At 39.5% G+C, this 21,514-nt stretch overlaps 1 long non-coding RNA gene and 1 pseudogene across 1 annotated transcript; one reads left to right on the plus strand and one right to left on the minus strand.

The window, feature by feature from the left end:
* Window positions 1-456: 456 nt before the first annotated feature.
* On the minus strand, window positions 457-16,010 carry LOC132027884 (uncharacterized). Its single transcript, XR_009407236.1, has 3 exons — window positions 15,931-16,010; window positions 9,615-9,735; window positions 457-631 (listed from the first exon to the last, which is right to left on the minus strand). It is a non-coding gene; the product is annotated as an uncharacterized LOC132027884 (long non-coding RNA).
* LOC132028118 (folate receptor alpha-like) lies at window positions 14,047-15,256 on the plus strand (annotated as a pseudogene).
* Window positions 16,011-21,514: the final 5,504 nt, after the last annotated feature.

Genomic DNA, 21,514 nt, shown 5'->3' on the forward strand with positions numbered 1-21,514 from the left:
TCCCACCTGGCAATTTCTTTACCTAAACCACCCAGTTCTTTATGGATATTTGCTACTTTCCACATGAACACAGCTGACAATGTTGCTAAACTTTCCACTTCTACACAAAAAGGATCCCCTTTCCTTCCATTTCCAGTAATATTTTTGTTACTTTCCCTTAAGCTTTCAACCATGGTCTCCTGAAAAGCCATGAGGCTTCTTCTCACAGGCTCTTCAAGAGGCTTCAATTTTTCTCTAACATTTTCCACAAAGTCCTTTCAGCTTCTGCCTACTGCTTCTTTCCAAAATTTTTGGAATTTTTTTTGGTTTATTATAAAGGAATTCCACTTTCAAGTACCAAGATCTGTAGTAGTTACTTATGACCAACTACCTCCCAAATTCAACAGCTTAAAACAACAAACAGTTACTATCTCAGAGTTTGAGTGAACCAGGTATTCACAGAAGACTTACCTGGGTGATAGATTCAGGGTTTGTCAGAGGTTGTCATCGAGATGTCAGCCAGGGCTGGAGGATCTGCTTCTAAGACTGCTCACCCACAAGGCTTTTGGCCTTTGACCTTATCCTTGCCATGAGGCCCTCTCCATAAAGAAGCTTTTTACATAGCAGTTGGCTTCCTTCAGGGTGAATGATTCTAGAGCAACAGAGAGCAAGGGAAGCCACAATGTTTTTTTATGACCTAGTCCAAGAAGTCATACATAGTCATTTCTTTTTCTTCTAGTTTTGTCAAGGTATAATTGACAAATAAAATTTAATATATTAAAAGCATACAATGTGATGATTTCACATATATGGGAGGAGGGAGGAGAGAGAGAGTCACTTCTGACGTATTAGTTTGTTTGAAACAAATCACCAGGTCCAGCCCATATTCAAGGGGGAGGGGAATTAAGCTCCACTTCTGGAAAGGAAGATTATTAAAGAATTTGTGGATATATTTTAAGCCACCAGAAAGAGGAATGAAGAAAGCCTGTGGAGAGAGAGGAGAAAGAGCTGTTTCCGAGAATGGCGGGATGAATCTAAGATTGCTGGGAAAGTTAGGAGTATTTCCAGAAAATCTGGAGTTCTCAGTTATGATCTGTGATAATGAATTAAAAGAATCAATCAGCCCCCTGAATTGGTTGGCCAGGTTTGAGGCTTCTATCCCATGCTCACTCTTATTATTGCTTTTATCAGACAGATTTGCAGTATTTGTTTACTTGTCAGTTTCCCCTACTAAATTATGAGACTTTCATTATCAAGAACTGTGAACTTGCCCTCACCTGATAAGCAAATCTATTTCAAACTCCTGCCTTTAGTCAAGAAAAGAGGAGGAACACGTTGAAAAAGGAAGTAGCAACAAAGTCCGGAAACAGAGGAGGGTGAAAATAATAGGATAGATGGGTTCTTACAGGGTCACAACATAACTTGGAAAGAGAGGAGCATCATTAAACTTGCTGAAGAAACTAGTTTATTACCAACCAATTCTCTAGGTTTGACACTAGATCAAATTCAAGCTAGCTCTGCACTCCTCCCAATCCAGGCCTCCAGACCAAATTCTAACAAAACATGAGGTGTTTTCTATCATAGTTGTAACAAATTACATCAAACCCAGTGGCTTAAAACATCACAAATTTATTATCTCACACTTTTATATGTAAGAATTCTGACACCAGTTTCACTAGGCTATAATTAAGCTGTTAATAAGGCTGCATTCTTTTCTGGAGGCTATAGCAGAGAGAAGGTTTCTTTCACATTCCCTGGCTCATGGCCCCCTCCCTACATCTACAAAGCCAGTCTAGATTCTTTCACACTTCAAATTTCTGGGTTTGTTTTTTTTTTTTCACTCCCATCTTTGATCTCTCTCCTCAGTCCCCTTTCTCTGACTCTCTGACTAGCAGGGAGAGGGGCCCATATGATTAAACCATACCCACGCAGATAACCCCAAATAGTCTCCCTCTCTTAAGGTCGTTGGGACTTAATCTTACCTAAAAGCACATTATGCCACATAAGGTACCACATTCACAGGTCTGGAAATAAAGATAAGGACATCTTTGTGGAGGTTGTTTTTCTGCCTACTACAAGGTATTACAGAGATAGCAGAGGAGATGATGTCCAAATGGAAACTATAGGAGACCACTCATACATGTCAACAAGCCTTTAATTAAATGCAGAAGGGAATTTGTAACTTTGATTACTCAGTTTCCTTAGCACTACACAGGAGGTCAAAAATTTTAGAAGGTGAAGCAGGACACAGGAGATAAAGAGAAGAGTGTGTACCAAATCCAGAAAATACCACAGACAGACAAATTTCTGTGCCCCAAAACTACTGCTGTGATTTGGTAGTTTCAAAGTTAAACACATACAACCATATATTGCTTTTCTTCAGTAAGTTATTTATCTCAAAATAGCTCCAATTCCTTGTTTTCCTTCCAAATGCAATGTTCCATTCACAAGCCACCAGATGGCAGAGAAGAGTAGAAAATAAATTCTTAATTAGTTAAAAAAAAAAAATCCAGAAAATAAAAACCAAAACACAACTCTTCTTATACTTGGAAAAATCCAGCCTTTTAGATGTGGGGGAAGGTAGGGAGGACAAACTCAATCTTTTTATAGCATAAAAGCACTTTACTTTTTAAAAAGGCTTCCAGAGACATCAATTTCACAATTTTGCTCCAGGTGATACTGGAAAAATCTGTTAAAAATGTATAAGAAGACAGTGGAGCCAAGATTAACTCAAAACAGTTAAGCAAATTTATAAGTTGAGGAAAAAACTAAGAATCATTTTAAACTTAAGAAGAAAAAAAAAAATAAACTTAAGAAGAAGCTCCCAAGGATCGAAGCAAGATGGTGGAGAGCAGCAGACTGAAATGCCATCGGGTCCCAGGAGTTCAGCTTGATAGTTATCAAACCATTCTGAACACCTACATACTCAACAGAAGATAGAAGAGGCGAAGAGCGGCAAGTCTAGGAACAGAAAATCAACCACTTTCTATAAGGGAGGATGTGCAGAGAAGTGAATCAAAAACGATGGGAAGATAGCCCACGATGGGAGGGGCTGACTCCCAGCAAGCAGTGGAGCAATCAAGCACAAAATGAGAACTTTTAAGAAGTCTGCTCCATTGAGGGACATCCCTCCAGAAGCTGAGCGGGGGTGGAGCCCTCACAGGAACAGTGTGGTCTCATATCCCGCGGGGTCATAGAAAGACCGGGAGTGTCTGAGTGTGGTAGAGCCCCCAGGTATCGGAGTGGGGAAGTCGACTACAGAGACAGAGCCAAACAGTGCACTCTCAGCTTGGGGTTACCTTAAACCATGATCCAAGGCACAGTCTGGCCACTGCTCTTCTAGCAGTGACCCCCACAAGTGGCAGATCTGGAGAGACACCCTCCTTCCTCCTCTGGGAGGAGTGGTGCGGTAGTACACGGCAGGAATCTACTGGGTTTGGAGATTCCAAACAGGGCCACATACCAGACAGAAATGCTCAGTCACAGGCCAGGTGAGCACAGAGCGTGGCCAGAGACCAGGGAGATAGGAGGGATTGACTGCTTTTCTCTGAGCGCACACTGAGGAGTGGGGCCCCCAGGGCTTGGCTCCTCCAGGCTGGGGACTGGGAGGCTGCCATTTTCATTCCCGACCTCCAAAACTGTACAGAAAGTGTTCAGGGAAAAAAAGCTACTGAGAGCGAACCTCAGCAGATTACTTAGCCTGGCCTCTGGCAAGAGTGATGCAACTCCACCTTGGGAAAAGACATTGCAGAATCACTGCCACAGGCCCCTCTCCCCTAGAAGATCAGCCAGAACATCCAGCCAAGACCAAGTTCAGTGATCTACCAGAACAGTGGAACTCCAGAGCTAGGGGAAAGAAACACATAGAATTCATGGCTTTTTTCACCATGATCCTTTAGTCTTGCAAAGTTAAATTTTTTTATTTTACCTTTTTTCTTATTCTATTTCTTTTAACTTTTCCTCGTTCTTCTTTTAGCACTTTTAAACTAGTTTATCTTAACAATAACTTTTTTAAAAAAATCATTTAAAATCTTCATTGTTATACTCATATTTTATCCCTTCATTGCTTTTAATCTTATTTTTTGTATACATATAGGTTTTTTTTCTTTAAAATTTTGGGATACAATTTCCTCTAATAGATCAAAATATACCCTAAATCTAGACTTGGCTTTATTCTAGTCTCCAGCCTGATCTCTTTTTTTTTCTTTTTCCAACGAAATTATCAATTCCTTTTCTAGAATTTTTTTAAATTTTCATCTTTACAGTCATATCCCATCCCTTCACTGTGTTTACTTATATTTTTGTATATATATAAGTTTTTCTTTCTTTAAAATTTTGGGAGAGAGTTTCTTAAAAGGGACCAGAATACACCCAAAATCAAGTGGGTGGCTATGTTCTATTCACCAGTCTAATATATACATATTTTTAATATTTTATATTTTTTATTTTTATTTCTTTTCTCCCCCTTCCTTCTCCCCCCAGTTCTAGGTTTCTTCTGATTTGGATAGCATACATTTTCTGGGCCTCTGCCACCCTTTTAGTATTTTATTCTCTCATTCATATATTCTTATCTGGATAAAATGACAAGGTGGAAAAACTCACCACAAAAAAAAGGAACAAGAGGCAGTACCAACAGCTAGGGACCTAATCAATACGGACATTGGTAATATGTCAGAACTAGAGTTCAGAACAATGATTCCAAGGTGCTAGCTGGGCTTGAAAAAGGCATGGAAGATATTAGAGAAACCTGTCTGGAGAAATAAAAGCCCTTTCTAGAGAAATAAAAGAACTAAAATCTAACCAACTTGGAGTTAAAAAAAAAAAAAAGCTATTAATGAGGTGTAATAAAAAATGGAGGCTCTTACTGCTAGGACAAATGAGGCAGAAGAGAAAATTAATGATAAATAGGATACCAAATGACAGAAAATAAAGAAGCTGAGCAAAAGAGAGACAAACAACTACTGAACAATTAAGGGAGAATTCAAGAGATAAGTGATACCATAAGACAAAACAATATTAGAATAATTGGGATTCCAAGAGGTGCCTGGGTGGCTCAGTGGGTTAAGGCCTCTGCCTTTAGCTCAGGTCATGATCCTAGGGTCCTGGGAGCAGGCCCAGAATCAGGATCTCTGCTCAGCAGGGAGCCTGCTTCCTCCTCTCTCTCTCTTTCTATCTGCCTCTCTGCCTACTTGTCTGTCATATAAATAAATAAAATCTTTAAAAAAAAAGAAGAATTGGGATTCCAGAAGAAGAAGAAAGAGAGAGAGCGGCAGAAGGTATACAGAAGCAAATTATAGTAGAGAATTTCCCTAATACGACAAAGGGAACAAGCATCAAAATCCAGGAGGCACAGAGAAACCCCCTCAAAATCAATAAAAATAGGTCATCATCTAATAGTAAAACTTACAAGTCTTAGTGACAAAGAGAAAATCCAGAAAGCAGCTCAGGACAAGAAGCCTATAACATACAATGGTAGAAATATTAGATTAGCAGCAGACCAATTCACAGAGACCTGGCAGGCCAGAAAGAACGGGCATGATATATTCAGAGCACTAAATGAGAAAAGTATGCAGCCAAGAATACTATATCCAGCTAACCTATCACTGAAAATAGAAGGAGAGATAAAAAGCTTCAGGACAAACAAAAATTAAAAGAATTTGCAAACACCAAACCAGCCCTACGGGAAATATTGAAAGGGGTCCTCTAAGCAAAGAGAGAGCTTAAAAGGAGTAGACCTAAAAGGAACAGAGACAATATACAGTAACAGTCACCTTATAGGCAATACAATGACACTAAATTCATATCTTTCAATAGTTAACCTGAATGTAAATGGGCTAAATGCCCCAATCAAAAGACACAGGGTATCAGAATGGATAAAAAAACAAAACCCATCGATATGCTATCTACAAGAAACTCATTTTAGAACAAAAGACACCTGCAGATTTCAAGTTGGGAGGTAGAAAAGAATTTACCATGCTAATGGACATCAAAAGAAAGCTGGGGTAGCAATCCTTATATGAGATAAATTAGATTTTAAGTCAAAGACTATAATATGAGATGAATAAGGACACTATATTATACTTAAAGGGTCTGTCCAACAAGAAGATCTAACGAGTTTAAATATCTATGCTCCTAACATGGGAGCAGTAAATTATATAAACCAATAAATAACAACATCAAAGAAACAAATCAACAATAATACAATAGTAGGGGACTTTAACAACCCCCTCACTGAAATGGACAGATCATCCAAACAAAAGATCAACAAGGAAATAAAGGCCTTAAATGATACACTGGACCAGATGGACATCATGGATATATTCAGAACATGCCATCCCAAAGCAAGAGAATACACATTCTTATCTAGTGTACATGGAACATTCTCCAGAATAGACCAGATCCTGGGTCACAAATCAGGTCTCAACCAGTACCAAAGGACTGGGATCATTCCCTGCATATTTTCAGACCAAAATGCTCTGAAGCCAGAACTCAAATACAAGAGGAAAGTTGGAAAGAACTCAAACACATGGAGACTAAAGGGCATCTTACTAAAGAATGAATGTGTCAACCAGGAAATTAAAGAATTGAAAAATTCACAAAAACAAATGAAAATTAAAGGACTCAAATGAAGAAAATCATGAATGAAAGAGGAGAAATCACAACCAACACCAAAGAAATACAAACAATTACAAGAACATATTATGAGCAACTATACACCAGCAAACAACAATCTGGAAGAAATGGATGCATTCCTAGAGATGTATACACTACCAAAACTGAACCAGGAAGATATAAAAAACTTGAACAGACCCATAACCAGTAAGGAGATTGAAGCAGTCATCAAAAATCTCCCAACAAACAAGAGCCCAGGGCCAGATGGCTTCGCAGGGGAATTCTACCAAAAAGAAGAATTAATACCTATTCTCCTGAAACTTCCAAAAAATAGAAATGGAAGGAAAACTTCCAAACTCATTTTATGAGGCCAGCATTACCTTGATCCCAAAGCCAAAGACTGCATCAAAAAGGAGAATTACAGACCAATATCCTTAATGAACACAGTTGCAAAAATTCTCACCAAAATACTAGCCCATAAGATCCAACAGTACATTAAAAGGATTATTCACCATGACCAAGTGGGATTTATTCCTGGGCTGCAAGGTTGGTTCAACATCTGCAAATCAATGTGATACAATGCATTAATCCTCTCAATAGATGCTAAAAAGCATTTAACAAAGTACAGCATCCTTTCTTGATCAAAACTCTTCACAGTGTAAGCATAGAGGGTACCTACCTCAATATCATCAAAGCCATCTATGAAAAACCCACACCAAATATCATTCTCAATGGGGAAAAACTGACAGCTTTTCCCCTAAGGTCAGGAATACGGCAAGGATGTCCACTACCACTGCTGCTATTCAACATAGTACTATGAAGTCCTAGCCTCAGCAATCAGACAACAGAAAGAAATAAAAGGTATCTAAATCGGCAAGGAAGTAGTCAAATTCTCACTTTTTGCAGATGATATGATACTTTATGTGGAAAACCCAAAAGACTCCACTCCAAAACTGCTAGAACTAATACAGGAATTCAGTAAAGTGTCAAGATGTAAAATCAATGCACAGAAATCAGTTGCATTTCTATACACCAACAACAAAACAGAAGAAAGAGAAATTAAGGAGTCAATTCCATTTACAATTGCACCCAAAACCATAAGATACCTAGGAATAAACCTAACCAAAGAGGCAAAGAATCTGTACTCAGAAAACTAGAAAGTACTCATGAAAGAAATTGAGGAAGACATAAGGAAATGGAAAAACATTCCATACTCATGGATTGGAAGAACAAATATTGTGAAAATGTCTATGCTACCTAAAGCAATCTACACGTTTCATGCAATCCCTATCAAAATACCATCAAGTTTTTTCAAAGAAATGGAACAAATAATTCTAAAATTTATATGGAACCAGGAAAGACCCTTAATAGCCAGAGGAATGTTGAAAAAGAAAGCCAAAGTTGGTGGTATCACAATTCTAGACTTCAAGCTCTATTACAAAGCTGTCATCATCAAGACAGTATGGTCCTGGCACAAAAACAGACACATAGATCAATGAAACAGAATAGAGAGCCCAGAAATAGACCCTCAACTGTATGGTCAACTAGTCTTCGACAAAGCAAGATAGAATGTCCAATGGAAAAAAGACAGTCTCTTCAACAAATGGTGTTGGGAAAATGGGACAGCCACGTGCAGAAGAATGAAACTGGACCATTTCCTTACACCACATACAAAAAGAGACTCAAAATGGATGAAAGGCCTCAATGTGAGACAGGAATCCATCAAAATCTTTGAAGAGAACACAGGCAGCAACCTCTTCGACCTCAGCCACAGCAACTTCTTCCTAGAAACATCACCAAGGGCAAGGGAAGCAAGGGCAAAAACGAACTATTGGGACTTCATCAAGATCAAAAGCTTATGTACAGCAAAGGAAACAGTCAACAAAACCAAAAGACAACTGACAGAAAGGGAGAAGAGATTTGCAAACGACATATGTGATAAAGGGCTAGTATCCAAAATCTATAAAGAACTTATCAAACTCAACACCCAAAGAACAAATAATCCAATCAAGAAATGGGCCGAGGACACGAACAGACATTTCTGCAAAGAAGACATCCAGATGGCCAACAGACACAGGAAAAAGTGCTCCATATCACTTGGCATCAGGGAAATACAAATCTAAACCACAATCAGATACCACCTCACGCCAGTAAGAATGGCTAAAATTAACGAGTCAGGAAATGACATGCTGGTGAGGATGCGGAGAAAGGGAAACCCTCCTACACTGTTGGTGGGAATGCAAGCTGGTGCAGCCACCCTGGAAAACAGCATGGAGGTTCCTACTGGGTATTTATCCTAAAGATATAAATATAGGGAACTGAAGGGGTACATGCACTCCAATGTTTATAGCAGCAATGTCCACAATAGCCAAACTATGAAAAAAAACCTAAATGGCCATCAACAGATGAATGGATAAAGAAGAGGTGGTATATATATATACAATGGAATACTATGCAGCCATCAAAAGAAATGAAATCTTGCATTTGCAATGACATGGATGGAACAAGAGGGTATTATGCTGAGCGAAATAAGACAATCAGAGAAAGACCATTATCACAGGATCTCTCTGATATGAGGAATTTGAGAGGTAGGGTCAGGAGACCATGGGGGATAGGGAAGGAAAAAATGAAACAAGATGGGACTGGAAGGGAGACAAACCATAAGAGACTCTTAATCTTACAAAACAAACTGAGGGTTGCTGAGGGGAAGAGGGTAGGGAGTGGGTGGTTGGGTTATGGACATTGGGGATGGTATGTGCTTTGGTGAGTGCTGTGAAATGTGCAATTCTGACAATTCACATATCTGTACCCCTGGGGCAAATAATACATTATATGTTAATAAAATAATTAACTTAAAAAATAAAGACGCTCCCAAAACCAAACAAACAAAAAGATTAAAAAAACAAAAAACCTGCCTCGGCCCTGTGCCTCCCTGAGGACACTCAACAGCTGCCTTCTGGTCATCCCCACTCAGTCATTTCTTAGACACCTCACATTCAACTTGTCCCACACAGGGAACTCACCATTCTTCTTCCACACTTCCTCTTCCTCCTGTTGTCTACTTCAGGGAAGAGTATTCTCATCCACCTCATTGCCAAATTTAGAAACCTGAAAGTCATCCTTGTTGCTTTGACAAACTTCCACCTGCCAACAGTGAGTATTTTATCATTCCTTTTCTTCATGGACTGGTTTGGAAATAATGCACTGGTTCTACCTCTTGTAGTTACCCTAGAAACAACTGTGTGCATATTTACTTTACCAAAGCCAAAGCTAAAGAGCATCTTTACCAACTATTTTCAGGTGATATGAGGATCTTTTAAAATGCACTAGCCCCCTCCCAGATTAAATCATGGCTGTTGTCACTGGTGTGCAATTTTACTTATTTAACCACACTAGGACATTATTATTGCTGGCTTTACAGTGTCTACCCATATACTTGCCACCTTCTTTGCTCTTCTTTCCTTCTTGCACCTCAGCTCCTCCCTCAAGGATCACTCTCCTTCTGTCTCAAGTTCACTCTTCAGAATTTCCTATAGGTAGCATCTGCTAGAGATCAACTCTCTCAGCTTTCCATTTATCAGGTTTTGTCCATTATTCTTTCACCCTCATTCATGAAAGATATCTTTAATTCCAGTTCTACATGGGCAGATATTTTACATGAGCCCTTTCAAGATACCATTCCACTATCACCTGATTTGCATTGTGGCTGTTAGGAAGTTAACTATTAACCCAACTACTGCTCCTTTGAAGTCAACCACTCTGTTCCTCTGGTGCTTCAGAGATTTTGTTTTCTTTGTCTATTTTTTGTAGTTTCTGTAATGTGAAACTTTATGGGTAGATTTATTTTTATTGATACTATTTGGGATTATTGAGCTTCTTTAATTCATTCTAAAAGAGCTTCAGTCATTACATCTTCAAATATTGCCTCTGCCCCATTCTTTCTCAACTTTTCTTATGTAATCCCAACTAAATGAATAAATCCTCTCACTCTATCCACCATACATCTTAATCCCACTTCTGTGTTTTCCATCATTTTTTGGTCTCTCTTAAAAGCATTCCTGGTTGGGTGCCTGGGTGGCTCAGTGGGTTAAAGCCTCTGCCTTCGGCTCAGGTCATGATCTCAGGGTCCTGGGATCGAGCCCCGCATCGGGTTCTCTGCTCAGTGGGGAGCCTGCTTCCTCCTCTCTCTCTCTGCCTGCCTCTCTGCCTACTTGCGATCTCTGTCTGTCAAATAAATAAATAAAATCTAAAAAAAAAAAAAAAGCATTCCTGGTAGTATCTACAGATCTATGTTCTAGTTCACTAATTCTCTCTTTAGCATGATCAATCTTCCGTCAAACTGTTAAGCTGAATTTTTTTTAGGTTATATAGTTATCATTTACTGAAGGTCTATTTGGTTCTTTTTCAAATATTTTCTGCTCCTTTTTATAATTTTCTATTTTCTGAAGACAATTTTAGGCTTGCATTTTGTCTTTTTTAATATTGTAAGCATGGTTGTATTGGCTATGGAAGAATAGGTTATGTGGCAACAATAAATGACAAATATCCCAGTGGCTTATGACCGCAAATGTTTGTTTTGTGCTTTCTGTGTTCACTGTGGGTCAGCACTTCAGCTGATATCTTCTTTGCTATGGGACCAAGACTGGCAAGTAAGCCATTATCTGAAACATTAATGCCTGTCACAGGAGAAAGCAAAGAGACTTATGACAAAACACAAAGTAACCCTTAAATCTTCTGAAAGAGGCAATATACATCACTTCTGCTTATTTTGAGTACAATCCTCTTGTAAAAATGGGTACCAAATCCATAAATAATTTTTTAAAAATCACAGCCCATGCTTCTTATTACTAAATATTCAGTTCCCATCCCATCACATACTAAATACTTACCTCCTCCCCAAAAGGGAAGACCCTAGGGTCCCACACAGTTACTGCTCTGAGCTCAAAGTCCAAGATCTCAGATGTGTTCATTTCAATATCAGATCTAGAAGAGGTTCATTTTTTTTCAAATATATTTATTTATTTGACATCAGGAGGGATTACAATTGGAAGAGAGGCAAACAGAGAGAGGAGGAAAGCAGGCTCCCTGCTGGGCAGGAAGCCCGATATGGGGCTTGATCCCAGGACCCTGAGATCATGACCTGAGCTGAAGGCAGAGGCTTAACCCACTGAGCCACCCAGGTGCCCTAGAAGACGTTCATTTTTAACCTAGATGCCTGTTAACTAATAATCCAAGTTATCTGTTTCACCCCACCCCAATATATATACATGAGAGTAGAACAGGGTCAGGATAATTACAATAAAACTCTCATTTGGAAGGATAAAGATGGAAGACACAATTATAAATCCCAATGGGCAGACAATTACAAGCATTCCTACTCTAGGAAAGTGGAATATTTCTTGAATAGGTCTTGTTTTCTCTAACTAGGAGTGACTCCCTAAAACACGGCTCACCGTGGCCCTCGGTTCTGCCCTCTGGAAAGGTGTTCCTTATCAATTATTATTAGTCACTATGAAGAGAGCCTTGGAAAATATGCCCTGTTTGGGGACTTAGAAGCTTTCTCTACACGTTTCCTTCCCATAGAATTATGGGGCCACCAATTGCAGACTGAATGCAGGCTGATGGTACTTTTGATGAACAATTCTTCCTCAAAAACATACTTGATTTTTTATTTATTTTAATCAGTTCCCTATACTAATAGCCATAGCCATAATTCCTTTATTTAAAAAATATTTTATTTATGGGGGGGCCTGGATGTCTTAGTTATTTGTTTGCCTTCGGCTCAGGTCATGATCCTAGGGTCCTAGGATCCAGCTCTGCATTGGGCTCCCTGCTTAGCAGGGAGTCTGCTTCTCCCTCTCCCTCTGCTCCTTCCCCTCTACTTGTGAGTTCCCTCTTTCTCTCTCTCTCCCTCTCTTTCAAATAATCTTTTTTATTTTTTAATTTGATACAGAGAGACAGTGAGAGAGAGCATGAGAGGGGAGAAGAACACAAGAGGGGAGAAGGTCAGAGGGAGAAGCAGACTCCCCGTGGAGCTGGGAACCTGATGTGGGACTTGATCCCAGGACTCCAGGATCACGACCCTAGCTGAAGGCAGCCACCCAACCAATTGAGCTACCCAGGCACCCTAAATAAATAAATAATCTTAAAAAAAAAAAAAAAAAAGAAGAAGAACAAAATAGATAGCCAGAAATAGAACTATACATATGTAAACTTGATAAATGACAGAGATGCCACTGAAAAGTAATGAGAGAAAGACTGCCTTTTCAATAAAAATTTCTGGAATAATCAAGTGTCTATGAGAATAAAATGAAATTGTATTTCTAACTTACACCATAAAAATAACAATTTTAAGTAGATTATAAACCTAAATGTGAAAGTCAAAACTGAAAAATTTGGGGGGATAATGGATGATTCAGTCACCTAAGCTTCCTACTCTTGATTTCGGCTCAGGTCATGATTGCAGCATCGTGAAATCGAGCCCCATGTCGGGCTCCATGCTCAGTGCACAGTCTGCTTGGGATTCTCTCTCCCTTTGCCCCTCCCCCTACCATGCATGGGCACATGATCCCTCTCTCTTAAAAAAATAAACCTTAAAAAAAAAAAAAGGCTGGGGCGCCTGGGTGGCTCAGTGGGTTGGAGCCTCTGCCTTCAGCTCAGGTCATGACCCCAGGGTCCTGGGATCGAGCCCTGCATCAGGCTCTTTGCTTGGCAGGGAGCCTGCTTCCCCTTCTCTCTCTCTGCCTGCCTCTCTGCCTACTTGTGATCTCTGCCTGTCAAATAAACAAATAAAATCTTTAAAAAAAAAAAAAAAGCTGAAAAGCTTTTAAAAGACTGTACAGCAGAATATCTTCATGACCTCAGAACAGGGAAGAATCTCTTAAGCAAGATGCAAAAAGCAATAAAGATCAAACAGTTCGGGGTGCCTGGGTGGCTCACTGGGTTAAAGCCTCTGCCTTCGGCTCGGGTCGTGATCCCAGAGTTCTGGGATCGAGGCCCTGCATCGGGCTTTCTGCTCAGCAGGGAGCCTGCTTCCTCCTCTCTCTCTGCCTGCCTCTCTGTCTACTTAAGATCTGTGTCTGTGAGTGGTGATGCAACATGGGGGCTTAAGTGGGTAGGAGAAAAATAAATGAAACAAGATGGGATTGGGAGGGAGATAAACCATAAGTGACTCTTAACCTTACAAAACAAACTGAGGGTTGCTGGGGGGAGGGGGGTAAGGAGAAGAGGGGTGGGGTTATGGACACTGGGGAGGGTATATGCTTTGTTGAGTGCTGTGAAATGTGTAAACCTGGCGATTCACAGATAAAAATATATTATATGTTTATACAAAATTAAAAGTTAAAAATTTAAAAAAAAAGATCTGTGTCTGTGTATTTACTTAAGATCTGTGTCTGTCAAATAAATAAATAAAATCTTTATTTTAAAAAAAGATCAATCAGTTCAACTGCATTAATGTTTGTTGAACTTAGAGGTGAGAAAGAATATAATGAACTGAATCAGAAAATTACAGCAAAGTAAAGGGTTAAAGGGATACACCTAATTGGACTGAAATTCCACAAAGTTGGAAAAAAGGTGTTCTGAAATGGCAATGGGGAGCTTGAGATACGTAGAAAGATAGGCAAAGCCAATTCTCATAAAGTATAGTAGTTATGTCCTATAAATTTGCCATGAACAGTGAATTAGTGAACACTAGGAAAAACACAAGATTGGATTCTTGTGCACCTCTAGTCATGTTTTTGACAACCAATCAATTCATGACCTTGTTTTGAATTTCTTTTTAAAGATACTTTTGTTCAACTTATGAAGCCAGAAGAGAGGTGTGAGGGATCCAGTGGCCCTTTACTTTCTGAGGTCTTTGGAGGACTTAACACTCCCCAGTTGTCACAGGATTCAGAGACTGACATGGCCCAGCTGGTGGTTAACACAGCTGCTGCTCCTTCAGGTGGGGGCAGCCACAGTATCGGCAGCCCAGCCTAGGACTGAGCTTCTCAATATCTGTATGGATGTCAAGCCCCGCAAGGAAAAGCCAAGGCCAGAGAACAAGCTTCATAAAAGGAAGAATCCCTGCTGCTTTGCCAACATCACCTGGGAAGCCCAGAAGGGTATTTCCCACCTGTACAGACTGAACTGGGACCACTGCGGACAGACGGCACCTGCTTGCAAACAGTACCTCATCCAGGACACCTACCAGTATGAGTGCTCCTAACCTGGGGCTCTAGGGCCAGCAGGTGAGCCACAGCTGGCACAAAGAGCACGTCTTGATGTGACCCTATTTGAAGAGAGCTGAAGCGGGCTGGGCTGTCTGCACTGCTGGGAAGGCTGCCACACTTCCTAAACCTATGAGAACAACTGTCACAAAGGCCAGGACTGGATGTCAAGATAAAAGTGGTACCCAGTGGGAGCTCCCTGCACCCCTTCCATTTCTCCTTCCCTGCACCTGCCGCTCTGTGCAGTGAGATCTGGAGCCACTCCTACAAACTGAGCAACTACAGCTGAGGCAGTGGCTCCTGCATCCAGATATGGTTTGACCCAGCACAGGGCAATCCCAACAGGGACGTGGTGAGGTTCTATGCTGAAGCCATGAGTGGGGCTGAGCTCTGCAGGCTTTGGCCTTTCCTTCCTGCTCAGCCTGGCCCTGATGCTGCTCTGGCTGCTCAGCTGAGCTCCTTTTATCTTCTGATACCTGCCCAGCTCTGCCCTATTCAGCTCCATAGCTCCCAGTTACTCACTTCCTGTGCCTGGCCCAGGGCAGAGGTGGGAGCCTCTGACTGACAGTTTGAATAAACCAGACACCCAACATGTAAAAAAACAAAACAAAATAAATAAAGAGACTTCTATTTAAAGATACTTATTTAATACACTCATGCAACAGCAGTATAACTATATAACCGTAACTATAGCAGTCTAAGTATAGCCCCAATGAAGCTTATCTAACACAGACACTTTCTCTGTAAGGCACATTACAGCCTTCTTGCACTTAGAAATACTGGATAGCACTTCAGCCCTACAGATGGGAACTATTTCTTTTTTCAAAGATTTTGTTTATTTATGTGTCAGAGAGAGAGAAAGCACAAGCAGTGGGGAGCTGCAGGAGAGGGAGAAGCAGGCTGAGCAAGGAGCCCAGTGTGGGACTTGATCCCAGGACCATGAGATCATGACCTGAGCTGAAGGCAGGTGCTTAACTGACTGAGCCACACAGGTAACTGATGGAGGACTATATTAAACAGTGAAATCACCAACAAAAAGCATAAAAATGTGGAAAATATGCCACTAAACAGACCACAAAAAGGACACTTAAATACAGTACAAGAGCTGAAAGAGAGTCAGAATCGTTACCTTGTTCAACCTCAGCTGGAAATGTGCTCGTCAGGTGATACCAATTTTTCACCACTCCACACCTGCCCATGAACGGCCACTAAAGCAGGGTACTGACTGGGGGGCTACAAATAAATCTTAGTAAGTAAGGGAATTCATAAACATGGCATCTTTGAGAATCAACTGAATATACACAATCTGTGAGAAGGACCATGTGAAGTTCTGAATGAAGTGGGCGAGAGGGTGTAGGAGAGGAACCGTGCCTGCGAGACCTTGCTTTGCGATGAATACCCAAGGATGAAGGCAACAAAAGGAATATTTGGAATTAACTGACCCCAACATTTCAAATAAAATTCTAGTGAAAGTTCTTTTGGAGGTTTTCATGCTTTGACACATTTGTCTGCCATACCATCACAGTACACTGATTAGGCCTGGATATGAGGGTATAACCAACATGTCCAGATATCACTGTCCCAGACTGTCACTTCCCTAGGATAATTCCTAGAAATGAATGTGGGCTAATATTGAGTCACAAATGAGGGTATTGATGATAATGTGACACTGTTTGTAATAGGGGCACAACATTTGTTAAATGATGTTTTATCCATAAGTTATTATTATTATTATCATGTGTCTTTTAAAGATTTCCTGGCTTACATTACCAATTCCCACCTCTACCTCTACCCTCCCTCACAAAACCAGATCAGCCGTCATCAAAGAGAGGTAAGAGAAGGTGAGATCTGATCCTAAGACAGGTATAAAAGTGAGCCACCAGCTCAGAGTTCCTATAGAGTAAAGAGGATCACACTGCTCCCCAGTAAAACTTCTCCCTAAAACTGGGGTTGGGAGGAACTTGTCTGGAAGGGAGGGATACAGAGATACAAAATAAAGTTGGAGAGGTATTTAATCCATATACCTTGACAAAATTTAGCATGCAGAGCTATGATTTTTACTAAAAAAAATAAGTTGACTAAAACATGACTAAAAGACCAGGTTGACTAAAAGTTGACAAAATATCAAAGACCACTGAATTTAAGTATTATTACATATGTCTGGGTTTAATGTTGATAAGCGGGCAATGTATGGATAAATAATGAAAATAAAGACACACATGATGCATAAATTATGATGTGTTCTAAAAAATTTATTTCTCTTACCTTAATTTCATCAAAATCACTAGTTATGTTGTTATAAATAAGCCTTTCTCATGCTCTGTGTCACATTGCCAGTAAGGATCTAAAGGATTAAAAATAAAATAAAACTTATTCAAAGTATACAAAATTTGAACATACTATCCTCAAAATATATTTATTAATTGTGCAAAATCAAAAACTAAAATTGTTTTTTTCAAGATTTAATTATTTATTTGAGAGAGAGAATAAACAGGAGGGACAGAGGGAGAGAATCTCAAGCAGACTTAACGCTGAGCATGGAGCTGGGCACAGGGCTCTCCACCTCACAACCCTGAGATCATGACCTAAGCCAAAACCAGGAATGGGAAACTTAACCAACTGTACCACCCAGGAGCCCCTAAAATTATTTTTTATATCTGTTTTCAAATGTAATCTTTTTTCTAAACTTCCAAAAATTACTTATAAAATTAAAAGGCAATATACAAATTATAATTAACAAATACCAATTTAAATAAAATTATAACAAAGTTAAATTTTTTATGTAATTTGTTAAAAACTTATTAAAACTCTATTATGTATTTTTCAAAAATAGAACTACTCACAAGTCTATCAAGGCTCATTTATTGCTAATGTCAACCATAGGCATCACATATATTTTATCTGGACTCTCATACATAAAGTTTAAAAGTAATATGAATTGCTTAATATTGCAGAATATCCCTCAGCTACCATGGACCACTGTTTAAAATATTAACCTAATTTTTTAAAAAAAATTTTATGTATTTATTTGACAGAGAGAGAGAGAGAGAGATCACAAGTAGGCAGAGAGAGAGGAAGGGAAGCAGGCTGCTGCCTAGCAGAGAGCCTGATGTGGGGCTCGATCCCAGGACCCTGGGATCATGACCTGAGCCAAAGGCAGAGGCTTTAACCCACTGAGCCACCCAGGTGCCCCTTAACTTAATTTTTAAGTAGAAACACAAACTGGAATAGAAAGAGAAACAAGAATAAAGATGGTTAGCAGTACTGGAAAGTGATTAATTCATTATACAGGAATTTATTACACTCAGGCTAAGTTAATTAGTCTGTCCTTTCACCTACAAGGTTCCGCAATTACATATCCTCTCTACACGTCAAAGCAGTGTCCATAACCACCATCAATAGCCCATAACCTTCATGACATTTGTTTCCAGGGCTTCAGGGTCAGTAACAAGGCGAAGTGTGTCTGGGACCTGAAAGGTGTTTGTCACTAGAGTAAATGTTTGGATGACAAGTTGCTCTACCAGCATTGAGTGTTAGATCTGAAATGACACTACTTTTTTAAAGTTTGCGATATCTGGGTCCTCTACACACAAGATCCGGGGCAGAGGCCCCTCTTGCTTAGGTCCTCAGAGAATACTATCAGTGTCAGGGAGTCAACAGGTCATCTAGGATCTACTGAAATCAAAAGAAAAAATAATTACTTCAAGCACATAATCATAATGAGAGAGCAGTTAACAGGGAGTCCTCTACGGAGGTAAAGACAGCTGCAGCAGGGTGGGAAACAAAATAAGGAAGCCTTTCTTCATCAGGCTTCTGTTATAATACAGTCTTAACACAAATAACTGGGACTCCGAGTTTAGATGCCCCTTTTATTTTTCATGATACTCCTCAATTTTTATTTCCCCTAAGTTGGTAAAAGTATGGGTCAGAGAATCACCTACTATATTAATTAATGTTTATCAAGATATAAAGACAATAAAACCTGTTTTATGACTAAAAATAAAATATATAACATAATGAGAGTATAAATATCAAGGCTAGAGGGCTCTAGAAAGATGGGAGAAGTCCGAGGCTTAGTTCTTTCTTTGGCTCCTTTGATCAGCTTCAATGCCTGCTGTCCAAGGCTATTAGTCTATAAACTAGCTTTTGCAAGTAAAACAATGAATTTTAACTGAGGCAAACAAAACCATAATGCTCACTAAATCTTCATCACCAATAAGGACAAGTTTATACCAAATATTCTCTTAAAAATTAAAACAAAAACAATTCTGGTTTCATCATTTCTCAATCTCTCGCACTCACTCTACTCTTTTGTGGAAAGGGGTGTGGGAATAAAAAACAATTAACTCTGCCCTTAATCTGGATCATATACTTCTACTAAGAAATACTATAGGAAATAATAATATAAACTACCACTTACTAAATATCTATTATGTGACAAAATAATCCAGCCAGATAGATGGTAATGTTCACCTTATAGAAAAGGACTCAAAAGCTCAGAGAGAAGCTCAAGGTGACTCAGCTAGGGAACATGGGAGAATCTGGGTTCAGAGTCAGGTCTGTCCAATTCAAACTGCTTTATCTTCACCAATATCACAGACAACTAAGATCTCTTAGTATCTACCAACCCTGTGGACATTGTTAGTTTTTGCCAGTATTCTACATAAGAAAAGATGTTTGTTTTTCAGCAAGCCTTACACTCTTCCAAAGTTTGCTACTCTGTAAACTTCAAGTATAAACAGGTAAGTAATTAGCAGAATATTACTAAAAAGTAACTGGGAAAATAAGAGGGATGTTCCTTGAACCACTCTGACTACATCTGCTCTTCAAATTCCTGCAGAAGAGGAGACTGGCTTCCATTTCTGTCATGGACATCCCACCCCCTGCCATGTACTCCAACCATCCAGTGACCTGGCAGTGTTCTGTAAAAAGCAGATACATAATATCAAGGTGCTAACCACTTGGGTATTTTGAGTTTCAGGCACTGGGTAAGGAAACAGAATTGATTTGCATGACTTAGCTTTAAAATTTGGGGCTCCAGTGGGAGAAGGTACTTGCCAATGACATATCCGATAAACGGATATGTATCCAAAATACATAAAGAACTTATAAAACTCAACACCCAAGAAACAAATAATCTGGTTTAAAAATGGGCAGAAGACATGAACAGACATCCCTCCAAAGAAGACATCCAGATGACAAACAGACATATGAAAAGATGCTCATCATCACTCACCATCAGGGAAATGCAAATCAAAACTGCAATGAGCTATCACCTCACACCTAGCTAAAATCACCTAGCTATCACCTCACACCTAGCTAAAATCACCAACACAAGAAACAACAGATGTTGGTGAGGATGTGGTGAAAAAGGATCATTCATGCTGTTGATCAACTCATCAACTCACTGTTGGTAGGAATGCAAAATGGTACAGTCACTATGGAAAACAATATGGATGTGCCTTAAAAAGTTAAAAACAGGGCAACCTTTTCAGGTCCCCTACCTCTTTGGGAGCTTTGTACTATTACTTCACTACCGCTCAATAAACCTTGTTTTGCTGCCCACCACCCTGTTTGGTCTACCTCTTCATTCTTCAAAGCGGGTGACCAAGAACCCTACCAGCACTAAAGGAGAAGGAAATCCTGTAACACTGCCAGCCTCCATAGTTGCTGGAGCTAATCCTTTATATTATACCTCTTAATATACATATGTATTATATATTTACTAAACATGTGCTATATATATAATATACAAATGGCTCTGTTTCTATGGAGAACTCTGATTCATACACAGTTCAGTGTCCTTTACCTATGAGAAATATATATTCCTGGTTGTTTCTGAGATTGTAGCAACGAATACCTTCTTTCAATTTCTTTTTTACTTTGTCTTCTCTGGTTTTGGCCTTTCTTTCCACTAGATTGTGGTTTGAAAAAAAAAAAAAAAAGTTAAAAACAGAACTACCCTATGATCCAGCAATCACATTACTGGGTATTTAGCCAAAGAATACAAAAACACTAATTTAAAGGGATACATGCACCCCTATGTTTATTGCAGCATTATTGACAATGGCCAAATTACAGAAGCAGCCCCAGTGTCATCAACTGATGAATGGATGAAGAGGGTGTAGTGTACATATATTCAGTGGAATATTACTCAGCCCTACAAAAGAATGCAATCTTGCCATTTGCTGTGACATGGATGGAGCTAGAGAATACGATGCTAAGTGAAAGTGTCATCAGAGAAAGACAAATACCATATGATTTTAGTCATGTGGAATTTAAGAAACAAAACAAATGAGCAAAGGGGAAAAGAAGAGAAAGAGAGACAAATCAAGAAAGAGACTCTTAATTGTACTGAATAAATTGAAGGACAGGGGAGTGCGGGGATGAGCAAAACAGGTGATGGGGATTAAGGTGTGCACTTGTCCTGATGAGAACCACGTGAGGTACGGAACTGCTGAATCACTAGACTGTACACCTGAAACTAATATAACACTGTATGCTAACTAATGAATTAAAAATTTAAAGAATAAACATTTTTTAAAAGCTGGGGCTCCATCACTAAATCTTTGAGTTACGAAATAATTTCAGAATGTTGCCAGTCTATCCACTATGCTATGCCAAAAACATCTTCAACCACACTTAATATTCTAAAATTTTGTTTCTTGGGGTGACTGGGTGGTCCAGTTGGTTGGGCATCAATCGGCCTTCAC

Source organism: Mustela nigripes, chromosome 12 (genome assembly GCF_022355385.1).
Source record: "Mustela nigripes isolate SB6536 chromosome 12, MUSNIG.SB6536, whole genome shotgun sequence".
NCBI classification, from domain to species: Eukaryota; Metazoa; Chordata; class Mammalia; order Carnivora; family Mustelidae; genus Mustela; species Mustela nigripes.